General features: G+C 36.8%; 1 long non-coding RNA gene across 1 annotated transcript in view; it reads left to right on the forward strand.

Annotated features, from left to right (window-relative positions):
- The first annotated feature begins 334 nt into the window (after positions 1-334).
- LOC107540334 (uncharacterized) overlaps positions 335-14908 on the forward strand; it is a 44550-nt gene continuing 29976 nt past the window's right edge. Inside the window, exon 1 of the long non-coding RNA XR_001603498.2 lies at positions 335-397. This is a non-coding gene — a long non-coding RNA (uncharacterized LOC107540334). The remainder of the gene's footprint in view (positions 398-14908) is intronic.

Raw genomic sequence — 14908 nt, forward strand, 5'->3', positions numbered from 1 at the left:
ATATTTATTAACTGTTGGTGACTGAGAACTGGGGATAAAATGACGAACGAGATGAGTCAGCCCTGATGTCTTTTATAGTCCACTCAGGAATATAGGCTAAAAAGCAATCACAATAAAGTATTACAAGTGCTCTGATGGGGAGGTAATAAGGATTGTGAAAGGCATAGCAGGAGCTCCTGACTCAGTCTAACCAGGATGGGAACATTAAAGCAAGTGGCTTTTTTCCTAAAGCATGAGGCATCCAGGAAAAAGTGAGACCCAATGTTTTATTTTTGTTTTTCATTGTTCAAAGGTAACTGGCTGGAAGCAAAAAGTGGGACGAAAGTATGGATGGGGAGACAATGTGCACATGCACAAAAGACACGAGTGTAGATGGCAAGATGGGGACTGGGATAAGGTGAGTCTCGAGAGGAAGGCCGAGAAGCTGGTCGGGTCAGGAAAGCCCTTATGATAGGGACCATGTAATTTATGCCTAAACTGAGGTATTTTTGAGAATGAGAGGAGGCGCTGTTAATAATTATGCCAAGACATAGGATGATTCTATTGCAAGTATGTAGAAAGAAGTTTAAACAGAAGGATGACATGCTTATATTTGTATTTTTTTAAGTGCAATTTTAATGGAGAAAGTTTTGGGGAGAAATAAGGGTGTGTGTAGGGAGACCAACTAAGAAGGTTTTAGATGAACTTGGATGACTGATGATCATGACCTGAACTAGGATAGTTTTGGCCACTTGGAATAGAATAGATACACTTTGATTTAGAGGAAGGGTAACGGACAAAATTAATTGGAATCGAGGGGATGGAGGGTGTGGGTTGGAGAAGAGGTGGAAGTCCAAGATTATTTCCAAGTTGTCACTTAAGCAACTGAGTGAATGGTGATGAAGAATTGGAAGGAAATCCTGATTTGGGAAGGTGGCAGTAGTAGTTGTTCAGTTTGTATAATATTATTAAGTTTGAGGGGTCTGGGAAACTTTTACTTCAAAGATGTTGAGTGGACAGATTTGCACATCAGGAAATAGAACAGCAGGGGTCATTGACAAAAGTAATAAGTGGAAAGGAATGTTGTTTTAAAAGAAGACAATGAAAAGGAAGTAAAAGGGCATTGGACCAGGTCTTGATGTTCTCCCACATTTAATAGTTGGGTTTAAAAAGAAAAATTGACAAAGAAGGCTGGGAAGGAGCAACCAAAGAGAGGGGAGATGTCAACTAAAATAAAGACGACAAGTCTACGATGAAGTTAGTCCCAAACAAGCCATTCAGGTTGCCCTTTGTTTTATCTCTTACTTTTCTTTTGCTATATTTTGCTATGTATACTGCTATATGGAATGCTTATTTTATTGCTTCTGCATTGACTTGTCAGAAATTTATTTCATTTTAATTCTATTAATGATAACACAAGTATTATATGCAAATGTATATAACCCCAATTATATAATTAAATTAAAAGTGAAGTAATACTTTTAACATTATTTTGTAAGAAAACTTTATAAATTTTTTTTGGCTTACTTTTCTCTCTTCCTCTTACTTTTATTCATTTATTTAATCTAGAATCACAAATCATATATATATGCCTACTAAATAATCTACTACAAATACTTCTATTTTCTCTTTGCATTCTATTTTGATGGCATGATGGCAGTTATTTAGACATCAGATCAAACTCTCTTTCACAAATAAGTTCATTTCCTTTTGCCTTCTGGAAGCTGACAGGTCTGGATATAAACACTAGCTCAAGCTTATATTAATAGTATGAGCTTAAGCAACCAGATACATTCTACGTGCCATTTTTAAAAAATGGAGTTTCTGGCACCAGTTAGTGTTCAGAAAGTGTTTATTTTCTCCCTTTCACTTTATTTCTGATCTTTAGCTTGTTTTAATCTTCACTGTCAGTCCGTTTCTACTGCAACTCCCCAATTCTTGGTTTCTGCCCTTGATGGAGTCATTTGACTGCATAGAAAACTCTGGAAGGAAAAAGTGCTATACTAGTGCATTTTCCAAAACCTTGTAAATCTGAGGATGTCTTTATAATACAATAAAATCATTGGGTCATAATCCTCTCCACTGTCAAATCTTTAAAGATATTTTTTCATTGCCTTATGGAATTTTTATTGTCACAAAGCAGAAATATGAGACTGGTTTGATTTTGCCTTTTTGAAAGTAACCTCTTTTCTTCCTTCTAGATGCTAGTACAATTCCTTAATCTTGAAATTTAACATTTTTACAGGTTGTGTGTGTATGTGTGTATGTGTGTGTGTACAGCACCATTGAACTTGTATTTGCTTGAACAGTTTTCCCTCTCTAGGGCTCCAAAATCAGATCTTTTTTTGTGATTTGGAGAGTTCTCTTTCCTCATACAGTGGAATGTTGTTTCCAACATATTTGCTTTGTTATTGAAAATCATGTATATTTTGTAACTTGAATTTTTATGATTTGCCTTTTGTTAGCTCATCTTCTAAGATATCTGCTGAGAGTGGAGGTAGGCAAGCATGAGTAGAGGATCTGAAATTAGAGAAGTAACGCCATAGTTCTAGAGAAGAATGGAAAGGAAATTAACCAAGACAAGAAAAAGAAGAGCTAAGAAAAACAGAATTGTGGCTAAAACTAAGAACCATAACTTTGTGGTTTCTGCCTTCAGGGAACACAAAATCCAGTTAGGGAAAATGAGACGTACTCAAACCATTACAACCCAAACAATGTACAATGCTACATAATCGTGAAAAAGCAATACACATAAATTTATGACTCAGAGTTTTTGCTTTTTTATGATAATTAGACGTTCCCAAGTATACAAGGAGAAACATTTTGCTCTTCCATCAAAAAAATCTAAAAAGGCCCTGGCCACTGTGGCTCAGTTGGTTGAGTGTTGCCTCCTGCACCAAAAGGTCGCCGGTTTGATTCCTGGTCAGGAAGCATGACCAGGTTGCTGGCTCACTCCCCAGTAGGGGGTATGCAGGAGGCAGCTGACTGATGTTTCCCTCTCTCTCTCCCTCCCTCTCCCTTCCTCTCTCTCTGAAATCAATAATAATAATAGAAAAATCTAAAAAGAATAACGACCATGATCCGAACTCCTGGCCAGTTCATCCACTTTCTGACAAGGTTTCTTACAAACTTACCATTCATACTGAGATCAGAAATGTCTATAAATTTACCTAACTTATTACATATTTTTTAAATGTAGACTCTGAATTAATTTTGTACCTGCATCCTAAATGCCTTTAGCTTCTAATTTTCAAATTTAAGCTTGAATAAATAAAAATGAAATTACTTCCTAAAATGCAGTTGTTTCCAAATAACATTGCATGTATTTGAAGCTATGATTATTATTTAATTTGAGCCTTTTAGTTTGTGTCTGAAAAATGTCCACTATAGTTATAGTAACTATACATAAGAATCTTATTGTGGATTACATTATTTCTACTGAAATAAGATAGATTATAAATATTTTACCATAAAATTGCTAAATGTACAAATATATATAATGGAAGTAAATATATATGCGAGAGAGAGAGAGACCTGCTATTTCTTCTTATAAAGATAGTAATGCTATTGGATCAGGGCCCCACCCTTATGACTTTTATTTAACTGTAACCTCTAACTTAGAGGCTTCATCTCCAAATACAGCCCTCCTGAAGGTTAGGGTTTCACCAGATGCATTTAAGGGGGACACAAATATTCAGTCCATAACACCATCCACGGGATGGAATTACTGGAGGAAAAACTAATTTACCTTTATTTAAAAGTAGTTTCCTCTAAATGTACCATTTTGGAGCTATTTAAATAAATTCTAAGTATTTATAGTCACAATGTAAAGCAGCTTTAGCCCTGCCAGAGTGGCTCAGTTGGTTGAGCACTGTCCTGTGCACCAAAAGGCTGCCAGTTCGATTCCCAGTCAGGGCACATACCTGGGTTGTGGGCACATACAGAAGGCAACCAATCAATGTTTCTCTCTCACATCGCTGTTTTTCTCTCTCTCCCTCTCCCTTCCTCCCTCTCTAAAATCAATAAAAATATAAAACAACAACAACAAAAACCTTTAAAGAAGCAACTTTAGCCCCTTCCTACTTCTTAGGATGCCTTTCACACCTACCAGAGTCTCAGCTTTACCCTACCCCCTTCCCATGAGCTTCCAGGGAGGTGGATGTGGAGGGCGGAAACTCCAAAGATCACAGAGTATAAGTTATAAGCAGCTCACTCTAATCCTTTAAAATCACCAAAAACTATTATCTGGGCAGCCCAAAAAGCTGGTTTGCAAAATCTAAATCCCTTTACCCCAAACTATCAGTTATACTTGTAATTAGAATAAAGGTATTGTGTTTGAAGCACTCTCATTTTTGAATACGCATCTAGCCTAGTTAGTTTCCTGGGACCATAAGACAACTTTTTTTCCTAAGGATGAGCTTGCCTAGATTTTACATGCTTAAAACATTTAACTTTGCCGTTGCCTTGTGTATTTGCTTCTGGGTGCTTTGTGAATAATTTTGCTTCCCATGTAAGTAAATGCATATTTCTGTTTTACACTTTACCTAAAATAATTTTAGGAAAGTTGCCCTGAACCGTGGAACTTGACAACAATATTTATAACTTAATCTTTACCGATGTTACCATTAAATACTTATCCAAATATTATACTGGTCACCTAAACTCCATTAATTGAAAAGCACTCTTGTTTTTTAACATTCCCAGTTACATTTCTGAGAGAGTTTTTCTATTCACAGGTTGTGTGTTTTTTGTTTTGAGGTGAGGAAGTAATTTACTGGACTGTTTTATATTTTCTTTTGTTTGATTAAATTTAAGACAAAATATATTGCTGGAATGGATGATCGCAAAGCAATTGTGTCAAAAGCCAAATATCTAATAACCTCTTCATTGCCTGTGCAACAGCGAGCTCACTATTAAAACATTTGTCCTGGGTATTAAAATGACATACAGAGTGATGTTTATTGCTCTGGAGTAAAAGCCCTGCCTGTTGTTTTTCCAGAAACTCTTTGTTTCGTCTCAATGCACACTTGGATTTGCTCCCTGGTATGATTTCCATTTCTTGAGGCCAGGTCTCCTAGATACACCATCCACGATCCGCCCACTCCTTGTCTTATATACATCAAACAATGCAGAAGTCGTTGGAGTATATTATTTTTAAAAACAGGTCTGGTACTTTCTTGGCTCTTTGGTAACTGTTATTATTGGAATTTTTACAATTTTATGGAATTCAAAGGGACCCTACAATTTCCTTGAGTGTAGGATTTCTTCTTTCCTGTGTTTTTATGCCACAAAACTGAGTTTCAAAGAGAAACACGAGAAACACTCTTTTTTCTGCAAGGAATAAAAGGGCCTCAGCAAATTCCTAATCTAATTAACATCTTTAACAACTCAGACAATAAATTGACTGCAACTGCTCTTGAAGCTCTGTGCCACCTTGTTAAGTTCCTTTCCAAGACTGCTGTAAATCAAAGGAGAAATGCTGGGGTCGTTGCACATGTTTGTTGCTTGTTCCAATGTGAAGGCTGATTGCTTTACCAACTGCTCATTTAGCCTGGATACTTTTTTAGACGTGTTTAGCATTTCAGGTTTGGAAAAGAGGCCCCTCCGAATGCACAGGATTATATGTTGGCTCCAGTTCCTTAGGACAAAATCGAATCACCTGGTTACTTAGCTTATTATAGCATCTGCACTTTTTCAAAGAGGGTAATGGACAAATTAAAATATAAAAAAGGGCACATGCCACCCCTCAATATTTGATCAGAAATGATGGCGTGCTATTGAAATTCTGTAATTCCTTTTGTATCATGAGTCTTCCTATAAGATATTGTTGGAGAACTCAATTCATTCTGTGATGATAATGGCATTTTTCCAAAATCACTAGGTTATCATTTATATTAAGATAAGTCATTGTTTTGTTTCAAACTGAACTTTTACACAACCAAGATACAGAAAGAAAGGCAGATGTTGGTTAATCATTTGAATGTAAATTTAGTCAAACATTCTAACTTTCAGAAATATGAGTATCGTGGTGGACTTAGCTGAATGAGGGGTTTTTGCCCCTCGTCCAGTTCACTTGTATTGTGTCTACAAGGACCATAATATATACAGGGCCATTATCTTGGGATTTTAACCAATACCTTTTTTTAAAGTCTTTTATGAACCTCAAATTAAAGAGTCCCTCAAGGAGAGATCTTAACCTGGTATAAAACAAAAGAAGACTATTTTAATGTCTAATTCAAAAAGAGTTTTAACTATCACACAACTTTCTACTATCAAGTAACTTAGTTTAAAAATTTTTTTAAGTTAATCGTATTGCATTGTGTCAATAAAATAATAAGAGTTCCTGATTTATTATTATATACACAAAAGGGAAATATAATAATGAAGAAAAGTTTAAGAACTCCATCCTGTCTCATTCATCAAGGAAGTAGGAATAATTATATTCTTGAACAATCAATTTACATCTATTTATTACAAAAATAAATTAAAAATAAGCAATGCTGATAAAATTGGTACTTTCATATACTGTCATGGTATTAATAAGGGGCATACTTTTTTGTAATCCAACTTCAAGATATATTTATACAAACAAGACTAACATCCAGTAATCCCTTATATGGTTACCTATCGAGAGGAAAAGAATCATGTATAATTGCCCAAAATTGGTAACATGAAAGTGTCCAATGATAATCAAATGGTTAAATTATGACACATCAGCTACATGCATATCACTCAACAATTAAAGTGATGGTTACACAAAGCAAACTCAGATAAGCAGTATGGTGGTTTCTAGAGGGGAAGGAAGTGGGGGAGGTTGAAGAGGGCAAAGGGGGTCAAACATACGGTGACGGAAGAAGACTTGACTTTGGGTCATGAGCACACAATGCAATATACAGATGATACATTGTAGAATCGTACACTTGAAACCTATATAATCTTATTAACCAATGTCACCCCAATAAACTTAATTAAAAAAAAGTGATGATAATAAATATCATATACCAACATGGAAAAAAGCTTATGAACAAATGTTAGGGGAGAAGAAAGCAGGATGAAAAATTTGTGCACCCTATAGTTACATATATTTATAAATATGCTTATAAAAAATGGGGACTAATACTTCAAACTAATGGCAGCTCCTCTTTGGGGGTCGTGTTTTATGGATAGTTTTTCTCTTCTGCTTTCCAAATGTTTCAGGAATATGGTTATAGTAATATTATCTTTATAATATTTATTTTAAAAACCAAGTATGATAATTGTTTAACCCATTGCTTGTAGGTTATTAAAGCCTCAATGAATATAACTATTTGGGAAATGACTTCTGCCCAGTTTCCTAATAGTCCATAAGTACGTGGTTATTTCTGAAACATTATGAGGGAGAGAGAAAATATCAAAGGTAAATGAGGCCAAGATCAGGTCAATGTGTCCTGAGAGTGAGTTGATACTAATTGCAAGGGATGTTATAGTCACTCAATTGTCTGTTTCCACATCTTCTGGATGGAGGCTAGAAAATATTTTGTAAAAATACGTTTTTATAAAGTGTCTAGTAGTATATGGATTGAACTTGTGGAAAGCCTGATGTTTAAAATGATGGGTAAGTCAGTCAATAGGCAGGCTGTGAAAGTGGAAGGCTGGGATTTTTTTTTTCAGGGTAGTATCACAAACATTCCAAATTAGCCTTTACCCTTTGGGGTTTGACTTGAAAGATGGGATGGACCTTTAACAGCTGGATTATCCAGATGAGTTTCTTGTTTCTCAATATGTTTTGATGCAGTGTTATTTCTACATTTAAGGTTACCAGATACCTGCAGTTTTAGGAGAAAGCCTTCTGCATTATAGAGCTAGTTTGGAGAAACAACGTGGAGAATCTAGCCTCTTCGGGGAGTAATGGATTAAGTGTGACTTTCTTTATGGAATCGACATTTGGTTGAACATTTGTTGCACACATTCATGCATGAGTACATAAACGAACAAATTAAGTACATGATTGATTTGCAGTTTTATGCTTCTTATGGGCTCTCTAATATTTTTTCTTATAACTTCACTATTTGAAAGTAGGGAGGCTTAGAATACAGTTTTTCATCACATGTTGAAGGGCAAGATGATGATCTGACCAATGTGAAGATTTTGTTCTTTACCATATAAGAGATCGATTGAAAGGGTCTGATTCAAAGAGAGCCCCTCCCCCCTTCCAAACTGAAGGACATATGTTTCTATGAAAATATTTATATTTACGGGGAGTGAATCTGGCCTCCAGACCAGAAGAACAGATAAACTAGAACAGTTCTTTAGTTTCCCAATTTAGATAAATACTGCTTAAATCTGAGGGTTTGGAGGCAAGATATCAAGATCCATATGAACTGGGGAAGGACGTTAGTCAGCGTACTTTAGATTGACTACCCGTGGCCAGAGGCAACTAGTGATAAGGACAACTTTTCTTAGTGGAAGGACCTAGGGAATTTGCATCTGAATTAGAAGTCATATGCAAGAACTGGATTAGGCCTAAATTTGGTTTTGGTTTGTTTGTTTCTTTGTTTTTTAGTTTTTAAGGAAGAAAATGGAGTTTAGTCTGACGTATTGCAAAAGCTACCTCTGTTGATTCTTGTTGTAGAATTTTTCCATAAGTGACTTTTCTGGGTATTTGGACACAATCAAATGATACTATGATGTTTATAATTCCCTTTTTTTATGGTTATATTTGTTGCTACAGATACTATTAGAATCACAAGTTTGTTCAACTCATAGCTTATAATGTATCTCCTAACTACTTCAAAAGCAGCAATTATCTTGAAAAAAACTCCACTCTTTTTATAGTGTGAAGTGTGTGGGGTCTGTTTTGTTTTCTCTTATAGTCTTTTGAATTTGGAATTCTTATTTTAATGGCCCTTAATTCTTTATTTATGCTGAGTTTCCCTGCCCAGGGCTCTACATGGTTAAAAAAATAATCATCTAGTTATATAATTTCACCTGCTGCTCTTCAGGTTCCCTTTAATATGCTTTGCTAGACCAGTTTAAAACCTCTTATGCCTTTATTAATCAAGCCATTTTTCACCTTGGAATTGTAGTTGCTAGAGGATTAGAAAAATCCCTGATATCAACATTTTTACCAATAAAATCTTCATGTGGGGCTTTGCTTTTTTTGCAAGAAAAATTGTAAGCGAAAAAAGGCTTTGTTTCCCTTTGCTTCCTTTAATGTGTTTAGAGGTTAATGTCATAGAAATAGCAAACTATAAAGGGACTAGTTTAAAAAACTATGTGATTGAGTCTTTTTTTACCTATTTACCTTTGTTTTCCTCTGACCATCTTTTTTTATCTATATCTCTAGCACAAAATATTGTGCTCAACAAACCTATATTGGATTGGAATGAGAAGAATCTATCAGCATATTATTAATATGTAAAACCATGTACTAAATTTCATGAAAGATAAGTTAAGGTTTTCAGTCTTTCCCTTTCAAATTATACACACATATATATCCTCTAAGGAGAATCTGGGATGGCAGTCAACAATGAATTTGGTTGTAAAATATATAATTCATTGGTCACCATGAAGCAAATTGCCGAGACACTAAATCACTATATAAATATACACAGCAACAACTGTTTATCTCTAGCTTCCATGAATTGGTTATCCAAACAAAAGATTAAAAGATCTGACTGCACTGTTTTGTTTCTTAACATGTAAACTTGAAGTCTTGAGTCTCCCAATTATGCCTAATGAGAGTTCCTAGAGTTGTTATAAGGTACATGAGTGAATTGTTAAATAATCTAATTTAGCAAAGACTTAAAATAGCTATGTTTTAAAAGAATGGCTTGACCAGACACAAAAAGACCACATATTGTACTATTGCATTTATAGGAAATGTCTAGAAAAGTCAGAGACAGAAAGTAGATTAGTGGTTGCCTGGGGCTGCGGGTAGGGCCAGGAATGAGCTGCAGTGGACACAAGGATCTTATTGGGGGCAAGGGAAATGTTCTAAAACAGAATTAAAATGATGGTTGCATAACTTAGCAAATTTACTAAAATTTTTCATGCACACACACAAGAATAGCTTGATTGAAATGTTTTCAAAAATTACATTATTTCCGTGATTGTTCCATAAAATGTACTCAGTTTAAAATTCTTATAGGATCTGTTCTTTCTTTACCCATGCCAATGGTAGAAACAAATTCTGGACATTCAGTGGCTATAGGCACATTCAGGGACCCCTGTGCGTGCCTTATCCTCTGATTTTAAATACTTAACTAGACAATTCCGATAACAGTTACTCAAATATTCTCTGCAAGGAAATGTAAAATATGTGTAGGCATATCAATCATGTCTACCTTATCAGCTCTATATCCCCAGAACCTATCATGGAGTCTGTACTTTGCATACACTCCTTAAAGATGTGTTGCATGAATAAGTGAAGAACTGTATGAATGTATAGCTGCACAATTAAGATGCTGGTTCTATTGGAGAATTTTCTGTGAATATAGGCAACTGTATTAAGTAATTCAAACCTACTATTTGTTTTAGTACTTTAAAGTTGTTTAACACCCAATGCAAATATTTTCAACTAACCATTGTTTTATCGGTATACCATTATTATGAAATATTATGACTTTCCCTCTTAAAAACTGAATATTGCCTCATGGGAGGGGGTTAGGAGTAAGTACAGAGTTCCATCAACTTAGTAAATTACAAAGAAAGGCCATTTTTAAAATCATAGAAATAAAGGATTATTGCATGCTCTGGTTTATTCATAAAATGATGTTGGAAAGACCTACTTGCAATTCAGCTTTTGGCAGTGGGCTTTTTCAGGAACGAAATCAATAAAAGTCAGGGTGCATTAAGGAATTTATGGATCAAACAAAGACATGTTGACATAAAAAAGAAATTAATTCTTTATAACCTGAGTTTGACTTATGATAGTCAATTCTATTGAACTAAAAAGATATATTTAACTCAGTCGCAAAGTGCTAATTTCATAGTCCCTTTCTTTCCCCCAGCTGTTCCTGCATAGGTGTTAGAGGTAATTAACTGCCATTTCTCTCAGTAATTCAAAAACTGCAATGAATCAAAAACCTCTGTGCAAGGGATTGTAGTAAAATTGCAACACTTAGTTTATTATGCAGCACATTCTTATTCCAGTCAGTTAATGTTAGGAGCAGGTACCCTAGAATTTATTATGCATGACTATTAAACAATTGGTTTTTCTCACTATATGCCAACTTAAATCCATTGATGCACACACACATACATACATCTGTGCACCCACATACAACAACATACAAACATGCATGCATATTGACACACCAAAAAAGCTGCATACTATTTACAGCAATTGTGGTTGTAAATATAACTGATTAAAGTTTCAGTATTATGTTCAAAATAAGAGCCACTACTTTTGAACACAGAATTGTTTTTCATTGTACCATCCTTTAAAAATGGATATCTTGGGGGGAAATTCTGATTCAGATTCATGCATGGCCATAGAATAGTAGCATCTTTTCCTTTTATGTATATACTTTGAGGAAAATTGGGTATCATCAAAATTAGTAATCTCTGACTCAGAGGTACTCAAACTTATACCTGTGGCAGAGGTAAGTTCCTCAAACCAAGATCAAGCTTCTTACTTGCAATCAAAGCCTGCCCTGGAGGCCAAATGTGTGCAGTTCGGCAGCCGGAACCACAGAGGACTTGCCATGTGTTTTCCACCTTGACGTTTTCTATCAGCAGTTTCCACTGGGGGCTGTTTTCATTTTAAAAGTTTGATGATAAGGAGACTGTGCCTATGTGTCCATGACCAAAATCACAGTGTGCCTGACAGGGCATTCCTGTGGCAGAGGTAATCCAGCACTGTGCACATGTGCTCCTTCTTTCGGCCCTGATGGACCCACGTACAGCTAGGAAAGCACATTGGGCTCTGAAGATAAATATTCAACGTACTGTCCTTTTAGAACTTTGAGGAATCATTGATTAAATGATCACACTAATTCCCTAACATCTAGTTTGATGTCTGTCTTTCCCACTATACTGGAAGTTCCGTGAGGATAAGGGCCACTTGTCTTTGTTTTATTTGCTACAGTATACGCAGTGCCTTTAGCATAGTGCCTAGTGCATGGTAGGAAATTGATATTTGTTGAAATTTTTTAAAAAGTCATAAAATACATTTGTGTAAATAGGCACTTAACTGACATTACTCAGTTACAAACTCATGGCTCGTTATGATTCTTGGAGGCCACCCATGTACAAAGGGCCTGATTACGGCTGCATGGACTTGAGGGTATTTTCACTCTCAACAACTCCCAGCTTGTTTTTAGAACTTCCAAATTAATGACCTAGTGTGAAGACCTATTTCAAAAATCAATCTATCAGTTTGACTCAGTGTGAAAGCATGTCTTCTTTCTGAGATCATTGGAGGCAATTAAGAACCGGCTTCTCTTCAATATTCCCCTTGGTCGTGGGCTCTCAATCCACAAGCTTTCAATTCCCTAACTGGTTGAGACCTCAGTCTGCTCTATCTCGGTTTATACTGAGAGTTCAGCCCATGCCTGCAGCTTGCCTGACCCAGCAACTCTTTGAAGCACCCTGTTTTCATAGAATAGTGGCTCTTATCTTTCTCTATGAGTGGCCCCTGGCTTTAGGGGAAAAACTCATCATAAAATGAACATTGCATAGAGGAGGATCTGCATTCCCTTTGGGAACAGATTCTCCCTGCCTTGATTTCTGCCCAGGTGGACACTGGCCCTCAAATCTGAAGACTGTTATTCCGAGGATTTATTTGGCATCTGTGAAGTACTGACAGGGTCCCCTGCACAGAGCAAAACAGAGGAGGCGACATGCCTCACTTTTCCACTGGGCTTAGAGTTGAGGTAATTACGGTTCTGGGTTTTGTGCATGTTTGGAATTTAAAACTGTTGCTTTGTCAGTGTGTTGATTTTATGGTCAGTCTCAAGAGTAAGTAGATTTCAAAAACACTGCCAGTTAAGAGGAGAGTTGGCTGACTGTGAGATACAAGTATCTGGATAATAGTAGTATCCGTCCCACAAGATGGTTCTGAAAGGAGGGTTATAATTGACTTAAGCAATTTTTTGCTGCCTGTTCTTTTAAACATGTGGCTGGAAAGCCTCTTCTGGTCTCTTAGCTCAAACGCTCAAACATATTCTGTAACAGTCGTGCAGCCTAGTCCAACACAAAGAAAGCATTGTACTTCATCACTTGCCGAGGTTTTTCTACCAGATCAAAAGTGAAAGCTATTTCCATTTGAATTGGAAATATGCAGTAAATGTTTTCTTGATAGAACTTTTAAGATTTCTCTGTGCATTGTAAGGAAGGCACAAAGTAAAATTGGATCGTCTCTCCTAAGGCAGTAAAAACAAAATAAGATTTTTCTTTATTCCTGAAAATGTCACAGGCTAATATCAAAGAGACTATCAAACTGTTCAGTTGCATATGGGACAGTATTTAGAGATGGGAAATAGGATTTAGGAATAGAGTTAAATCTTATAGACTGTGAGTTTGTGATACTTTCAACAGGGTTTGCTTTAAATTTACCATGGAGTGATTTATAAAGAGTTTGTAAATCAATCCATTAGGTAAAGACATGTACAGGGTATTTATGTGACTTAAGAGGAAGAAGTGGCTCTCACATCTCTTAAATGAGTTACAAGTATCATTGTCATAACAGCAATTAATATGCAAAAGCCAAACATTTCTAAAGGGATTTTATTAGACAAGGTTTTAGTGTATGATTAGAATTTGCAACTAAACAAAAGCAACAGAAACCACTGTTTTTCCTCAAATTATTGTATAACCAATTATTTGCACCAGAAGTCTGCATCGTGTGCCTACCACACCTCCCTTCCCCTCTTTATTTATAGGTCCCAGTGACAACCCAAGGCACAAAGCAGAAAAAGGTCAAGTCCAGCTACATGGTTTAGTCACTTTACTTTCTGTTACTGTGAGCCCAGCATGTAACAGCACGCCACCAAAGAAAGCAGAGATGAGGAGTCATGAATACATACAGCTGCATCATTCTGTTATCTCTCTTACGGATTTAAGACGAATTTTATGGGGAATCTACATCGGGCAGGGAGTCCTGGGAGGCTCGCCATGGCTGCTGGAGGTAGGGACCTGGTGGGAGAGACACAGGACACAGCTATGGAGATGTATATGGAGGGCTCAGGGTCCAGAGGACCCATCCAGGTACCTGGGTTGCCTTGATGGGTACCTCCGGGGTAGGCGGGAGAGTTAGGTGGGCATAGCAGCCCCTGAGGGGGAATAGGAATAGGCCTGGAGCTGGTGCTTGGAAACAGGGAAGTTCACTGTCTTTGCAAAGGAACAGAGAGAGCAAGGCATATTCAGATTTGGGAGGGGTCACCACAGACCCTGGGCCTGATCCTGTACCTTTGATCTCATCTTGACACAGGAGCCATGTCCATTTTGAACTAGGCCAGGCGCAAAATCCGCAGGGTCATTTGCCCCAGCATATTTGGTTGGACACAAATAAAGTTAAGAGCCAGGGAAAGCTGCACCCTCCACTAGAACAGGGAGCTCAAGGCAGTAGTTTTTTACTGCTGATGTGCAGAGGGGAGCCTGTGGGCAGAGTGGGTCCAGAATTCTGTGTCCTACTCAGGACACGGTGTTATGGGTTGGGCTTGTTGAAGCTGCATACTTAAAGACTGTGTAGTGGAACATGGAAGATATGTACCTGACAAGACATGGTGCTCTTATTTAGGGCTGAGGACCTGATGAAGGGCCTTTGGGTGAGGACAGGCAAGGTTTTGCTCTTTGGACTCTGGTTGTCCTCATGAACCACCTGCTGTTAATGCTGCTATCTCATCAGCATCTGTAAATATTGACATCTACTCTCATTTATGCCCCTGTACATAAATCCCTTGATACTAGCTTTTAACAGAACAAATATTTCCCCCGAGATGAACCT

Source organism: Miniopterus natalensis, chromosome 10 (assembly GCF_054644295.1).
Source record: "Miniopterus natalensis isolate mMinNat1 chromosome 10, mMinNat1.hap1, whole genome shotgun sequence".
NCBI classification, from domain to species: Eukaryota; Metazoa; Chordata; class Mammalia; order Chiroptera; family Miniopteridae; genus Miniopterus; species Miniopterus natalensis.